The following is a 7,645-nucleotide window of genomic DNA, read 5'->3' as shown; positions in this document are numbered from 1 at the left end:
GGTCAGTCCAGTAGCTCTGGGAGTCATTGGACATCTCCCATCCAAATACTAAGCAGGCTTGATGCTGATTAGTTCCTCAGGTCAGCCAAGTGCTACCATCTGCTTTCATTATGTCAATAAGACTGCCTACTTTTCCTAGGCAACTGGTGTTGATTGTCTCTGATCCTAGAGTCTTTTAGCCTAATATTTTTGTCTTGTGAAAATAAAAACAGAATATCTACCTGTCTCTCTGTCCATCCATCTGACCATCCATAAATACATACTTACATCTTGTTGAGTTATTCAGCAAGAGAACAAAATATAAAAACTGATAAATAAAAGCATCAAAAATCTCATTGTTCTGCATACTATACTAGTTGTACAAGATGCTGCTCACTGAAGTACAATCTGTAAACTCTTCCAGCTATTACACTGATTAACTATTTTAGTTTGTCATGAGGGCAACTGAAAATTAACTTTATTCTGATTCCCTGAGATTTGAAAATGTGTGATTTAGTTACCTCTCTATTGTTGCTTTAATTTGTTTTTGTGGGGATTTTTTTACATAATTACTTTAAAGTAAATATGTATTGTTCATAGATTTTGCATTACGGAGCAAAGATCAAAATTTTTTACTGAATGAATTTATTGAAAGACGTTGATTAAATGAAGATGAAGAGGATAGCTTGTTCCCCAAATGTGTCTGGCCATTCCTCTTATGTTCTAAAAGTCTGCAAAGGGACGTAAATCAGTTTCTTCATCTACTACCCTCACTGGTTATTGCCTTTTTTCTTATTGTGCCAATATATAGCTATATCAAGCTAATTTCTGTTCTGTGTGTATTTTGCAACTCTCTCAAAGCTAGGGGGCTTGATTGGGTAATCTTAACTTTCTTTTTACCATATAATTTAAAGAATGTAATTTTCTATTCATCTCAAGGTGCCAGATTAGGCAATAATTTAAAAATCTCAGAGTGCTTTCTTTGTCTGCTAGAAAATGAATGTGAGCAATTAGAGAAAGATCTTCAAAATGTGGTCAGAGCTTTTGAATATGTTTTATTAAAGAAAGCTTGATTAAACAGAAGCATATCTCAACCACTGAGGAACATACTTTGTCTGGTAAATGACAATTTACAACGTTATGTTATGTTGTGGTGTTATTTGATAAGAGGTGCTTATAATCTTCTCAATCATACATTTTATGGCATTTTGTCTAAAGTCAGTATTTAATTTCCGTGGTAGCTGTGTGCTAGATGTAAAGCAAATCTTTGGTTAACAAAGTTTATGTTTAACTTCTTCCACTTTAATAATACACTGATTGCCAATAATACACTGATTGCCAAATCTAGTTTTCAACTGTTCAAAGGATATGAACTGAGAACAGCATTAAAAAGAATATTCAGTCTTTCATATCATGGTGAGGAAGTGGGAACAATATGCTGCATTAACAAAAATTAATTCTTGATCACACACACAATTATAATAGTTTGCCAGATAAACATATCCTATAGAAATAATATGTGATCCCTATCATTCCCACACAACTGACCTCCCAATTGTAAGTCCATATCAGTTCCTGAATATATTTAAATATTATTTTTAAATCTTTAAAGAATATGGCAAAGGTTTCCATTCTTCACCTCCCTCCAAATGTTTAAGACTACAGTGCTGACAATCTCTTGCCATTAGGGCTGATAGACATTGAAGTCTAACATATCTGGAATGTACCACATTGTTTATTGCAGCATTCCTCATTATGCAAGCCTTCAATATTCCACACCATACACATAAGCCCTCAGTTGGTTTAGTCTCTGTGTTCCTTGGCGAAACTCTCATGGCATTACTTTTAGATGCAGTGCCCTAACACAGTGGCAAAGCATTATAGTTTGCTTGTTGCTTGGTATGTTGTATGAACCTGAGAACTGTGATTTAACCGTGGTTTAAAAATCCTGGTCAAAAAGTGAATGTATATTTACTTTATTTTACACCATAGGCCTACTCTTAATAAATACCCAGGATTGTTTTCATTGCTTTAGATGGCTTTGGGCTGTTCAAGGACCAAATTCATAGATTTATCATTAGGGATACAAGGAGCACATGAATATTTGAAAGGGTTTTACATTCCTATGGTCATATTGAAGTATTTTATTTAAACATCTTGCAGTATTAAAAAAAAAAAATCCATTACCTTATTTGTAAAACTCCCACAACTGTATTTTGAAGCAGTAATTTTCCAAGCATGTTAGTGATTTATGCCTTCTTAAGCTATTGCAAATAGTGACTTAAGTTTGTCTTACATTGATTTCATCAGGTTTCTATAGGTGCAAGGAAGCATCAATCATTTGTTCAAGCACAAGGAAATTGCTGACATAAGTACTCAGTTGTTTTTATTTTAAAACTAAGTCATTATTAATCTTTTAAAAATGTAGCTCTTTACTCACTTTTTTGAAATATAACTTTAGTTCTCTATCTTAGATCTTTGGTATTAGTATTTTCTCTTTCATAACCTTCTATAAATTATGCAGTGGGTCAGTTGACATATGATCTATTTTTTTTCACTTTCAGATTCAGTGTATAATCCATACCATGCTATTCCATTCTATGGTAAGCATCATTATGCAAGCTGCAGAAAAGGAGTAAGAAATAGTGAATCAAAGAAATTAAAGGCATGAGATAACAAAGGAATTAAAGCTAAATCTAATTTACATAAGGACCATTCTCCATACTGTTCCCCCCTTGCTTCCACCATGTTCATATTGATTATGTGCCATCAAGTCAGTATTGACTCCGTGTATAGATTTTCTCCATGATGATCTTAGTGACCATGATGGTCTTTCAGGTCTTCCAATGGTGTACCTATTGCCACTGCAATTGAGTCCATCCACCTTGCTGATGGTTGTCCTTTTTTTTTCTTTCCTTCCACCTTTCACAGCATTAGAGCCTACTCCAGAGAGCTAGGTCTTCACATAATGTGTCTGAAATAGGATCATTTGTGTCTTGAATGAGAACTCTGGGTTGATTTGTTCAATGATTCATTTGTTTTCTTGGCTGTTCCTGGTATTCTCAGGAGACTTCTCCAACACCAAGGTTCAAAAGGTTCAATACTCTTTCTGTCCAGCTTCTTCAAATTCTAGCTTTCACTTGCATAGAGTGCCACAGGGAATACCATGGCTTGCACTACATTGATCTTTGTAGGTATAGTGTGATGGAATGGTGTTATGAAGGCCACGCTCAGGGAGATAAGCGTTTCCTTAGCCCTCAACAGGAGCGTGGGAAGTTTAAGAAGATGAGACTGGCACCACCCTAAGGAATTCACGGTGTTGTGGTTTGCTGGCTTGGGAACTTAGGTTCAGTCTGGAGAGATTTCTGTATTGAGGTGAAGCTAATAAACTGCACCGTCTCATGGAGTTCTTTGGGCTGAACCTGACATGTAGACACATTACAGCACCTGAATATCTTTTCCAAGGTCTTCATGGCTGCTTTACTGAATGCAGCATATTTCTTGATAGCTTGCTCTGCTGTTGATGGTTGATACTCACAGGCAGAAGCTATCTACCACTTCGATATTTTCATTGTCAGCTGGTCATTGTATCTGTTGTCATTAGTTTGGTGGTCTTTATATTTAATTTAAGTTCTATTTTTTTCACTGTGCTTCTTGACTAAAGCTTCCAGATCCTTTGCATTTTTGACTATCAGAGTAGTATCATCAGCATAGTGCAGATTATTGATGTTTCTTCCTCCATTTTTAAAACCATGCTCATCTTCCAATCCAGCTTGCCATAATACAGTCATGTGAGAAAGTATGCACACCCCATGTAATTTTCTTTTCTTTTCTAACATACATGGACATATCAATTTTTTATCTTCATTCAAACAGTATATAAAAATAAAGGTGATGTAACTGGACAAAAAAAAGTATGAAAAATTGATCTTGCAATCATTTATTCAACAAAAAATTATAGATATGCCATTTCCTTCCATGGAAGAAGTAAGTAAACCCTTGGTTCTAATACCTGGAATTGCCCCCTTTGGCAGAAACATCCTCAAGTAGGTGTTTCTTATAACTGCCTAACAGTCTCTGACATTGACTGAGAGGAATTTTTTCCCACTTCTCCCTGCAGAATTCTTTCAGCTGTGTGATGTTTGAGGAGTTTCTTGTATTTGATACATTAATTTAGAGATTCATACTACTTGTTGCATCATAAAATCTATCATTTGCTGCAAACGAATCAGGTTCTCAGCCAACAACATGGCATCATATTCATATAGGACTAAGCACATATTAACGTCCTCAGCCAATGCACCTTTAATGCCTCCACAACCATTCATTATACATTTATCCATAAGTAGATTAAACAAACAAGGGGGTATTGCATATCCTTGCCCTGCTTAGTGTTGAACTGTTTACTAAGCATTTCACATATTATCATATATGTTTTACATTCTTCATATCCTGCTGTTATCTCTGTTTCTTATCTTCAGCTTAATATTCATGCAAAGCATTCCATAATTCAAGCTTTCATTTTGTTACACGCTTTCTCTAAATCAACAAAGGTATAGTAAACTTTCTCATATTCATATATTTCTTGATGACCTACTGAAAAGTAAAAAGCCTGTTTTGGACATCCCCTGTCCAGCTTAAAGCCACACAGCACTTCCCAAATTTTGCTCATTTTTACCACTCTTGCTTTTCAATCAAATTTCAGCCAAACATCTTCCCATCACAGAATTTAAGAATGTAAGGATTAAAAGGGACCTTGGAGACAATCTAGTCAGGTCCGCTGCTGAGTCCACTATGTCTTCCCATAATCTTCCTTTCTCCAGGCTAAATGTATGCACTGCCTCCATGTATTCCTTATAAGCTTTTCCTTCTTAGCACCTTATCATCTTAGTTCTCCTCTGGACATGGTCCAATTTGTCAATATCCTTCATAAAATGTGGCACCTTGAGCAGAATGCAATATTCTAGGTGCAGTCTGATCAATGCAAAATAAGAGAGGAAACTGGCTTATCTTCATCTTGGCATTGTAATAAACTTAACAAACTAATCCATCTGTAGTTTTTGCATTCACTCCCGCTACCTTTCTCTTTGTATAGAAGGTCAGAATTGGCACTTTTCCAATCATCAGGCTGCAATACAGTTTTCATACTCATGTTTAAAAACTCACCCAGCCACTCAGTAACCAACCACATCCATGTTTTAACATTTTTCCAGGCACACCACCTTTTAAAAATCCCTAAATGCTTCATTTCTTCGCTTCAGCTCCATCCCAAATTATTTCATCATTATTTTTAATTCCATTCGCAATGGGTGAAACCCCCCGTTTAGCCCTTTTTACCTACTTTTTAAAAATTTCCATCAAAATTTCTCTGCATTTCTTGCCTTTTAACAGACTATTATCTGATACATTCTACAGAACTGACTTATTTCTAGATACACATTATACAATATCTTTCTCTCATCCTGTTTTTTGCATCATTTATCTCTTATATGCATTTTTTTCATCCCTAAGCTCTTTCACTTAATTATTCCTCCAAGTATCCCCCATAGCAGAATTCCACAAACGTCTGTGGTATTCTCTAATGTATCTACCTGATAGCCAGTGTGGTGCAGGTAGTCCTCAGGTTATGATGGAAATTGGGACCAGAATTTCCATTGCTAAGTTATGCAGTTGTAAAGTGTGACATCATGTGACCACATCACTTAGTGATGGCAATCCCGGCAGTCTCAGTTGCTGTCATAACCCCAGGACGCATGGGTTGTTAAGCGAGGACCTCACATGACTGCGACGTGGGAAGAAGCAGCATTCCCAGGCAAGCAGGCTGGTGGGCAAGAGCTATGGGTGGGCAGGTGCTGTGGGTGGGTGCTACGGAGCATGAATGGGCAGGTGAAAAAGCAGCAGGAGCAGGAGTAACTTATTGGAGCAACTTGTGAACTCCTGCCAGCTTCCCCATTGACTTTGCTTGTGGGAAGCCGGTAGGGAAGGTTGCAAATGGCAGTCATGTGACTGTGGGATGCTGCAACCATCATAATTGTGAGCTGGTTGCCAAGTGCCCAAATCATGATGATGTGACCACAGGGATGCTGTGATGGCCGCAACTTCGAGGACCGGCCGTAAGTCCCCTTCATTCAGTGCCGTCATAACTTTGAACAGTTGTTGAATAAGTGATCATAACCCAAGGACTACCTGTATAGTGGTTAAGGTGTTGGACCCACCATAAGCCATAGAAACTCACTGGATGACTCTCTTTCAGCCCAACCTACTGCACAGTGTTGTGGGGAAAAATGTGATTAGTGGGTACTATTTATGCCTCCTTGAACTGCTATACAAAAGTGTGATATAAATCTAATGAATAAATATTTATTCATTAGATTTATTTCATGCCTTCCCTCCCCATAATTTATTTTTATTCCTTCCCTTCCCATAATTTTTTCTGTTCTGTTTCAAGCCTCTTCTGCATCTTCTTTCCTTTCCTAAGCTAAGGAATAAGTTTGACTATGAAGCTAATTAAAAACTTGATGTTTTTAATAGGTCTGGAATATAATTTAAAATAAACTGTGCAAACCAAAGTATTACCATCATTTTGAACCAAGTTTGATGTATGACAATATTTTGGAATTTGGTGAAAAGGTAATTTTACTGCAGTCCACTTTTTAACTACAGAAAACTGCATTGTTAATGGGGAAAAGCCATAAAAATAGTTGTAGTGATGGCCAAACTGAAACTGACAGCTGCTTTTTAAAATTTTGGGAGCCAAATTTTAAATGATTGGCCTCTCATACACATTTTATCACTGCATTTCCTATGTTAATGCAAAAGCAGATTCCAGTTTTCTCTTTAGAAAATACAAACTAAAAACATGGGGGACTGGATATTTTTGCCTATAATTTTCAGGAGAGGAATATTAAGCAGATGAAGCTTTTAATTTGTCATTTGCAATAATGGGAAAAACTTTACTTCATCTGGGAAATCTACAAAGGTTCATATTGTAATATGCTAAAGGAAAATTAATTGTAAAATGCTCAGTTTGGCTAAGTAGCCAAAATTGGCCTGAATACTAACATCTTTAATAAATGATAGGTATCAGTACATGTTCTGATGAGTGAAATAATTGAAAATGTTAGATAGCGTACCCAAAATTGGCTACTTAATTGCTTGAAGAAGTTACATTTATGTTAGGATACACTTGGATTTATTTTAGTAGTCCAGAAAAGTATTTTTAATTGGGTCCTGAAGTGTTAGGAAACTTGAAAGGAAATGAAATACTTTGTTCATACTGTTTATATCTTCCACAAAATCCAGTATAAGACACATCACTCACGTGAATCCTTGGATATGCAAGGGAACATGGGGGAGCGCTGGGCTTGAACTGATGATAATCAGAACAAACTAAGCAATGCCTGCTAATCAGCATCAAAATGTGTACATCCTACATTTCAGTTTAGGCTTTAGGTCCTGGACTCTTACTAATTGTGGGTGATTTGGAACATGCACAGTAAAGGCTGTGCACATTGAATGCTTCACTTGATGAAGGTTGAGTGAAGCATTCCCTTGGAGCTGCTTTATGAAGTCCCATGGCCACCTCATTTCTGTGGGCAAAGAGAGGGCAGGAAAACTCAGCATCTTCTAGCACTTGTGCTCTACTTCCCAAGGGCAGGAAGCATCT

General features: G+C 36.7%; 1 protein-coding gene across 3 annotated transcripts in view; it reads left to right on the top strand.

Moving 5' to 3' along the window:
• Window positions 1-7,645, top strand: part of RBMS1 (RNA binding motif single stranded interacting protein 1) — a 142,239-nt gene that overhangs the window by 21,321 nt on the left and 113,273 nt on the right. The window lies entirely within an intron of this gene.

This window comes from Python bivittatus, unplaced genomic scaffold (genome assembly GCF_059951505.1).
Source record: "Python bivittatus isolate LINGU-HERP-01145 unplaced genomic scaffold, Pbiv_v1 ctg000480_np1212, whole genome shotgun sequence".
Lineage (NCBI taxonomy): Eukaryota > Metazoa > Chordata > Lepidosauria > Squamata > Pythonidae > Python > Python bivittatus.
The sequence above is the reverse complement of the archived record's forward strand: the minus strand, read 5'-3'. Positions and strand labels throughout refer to the sequence as shown.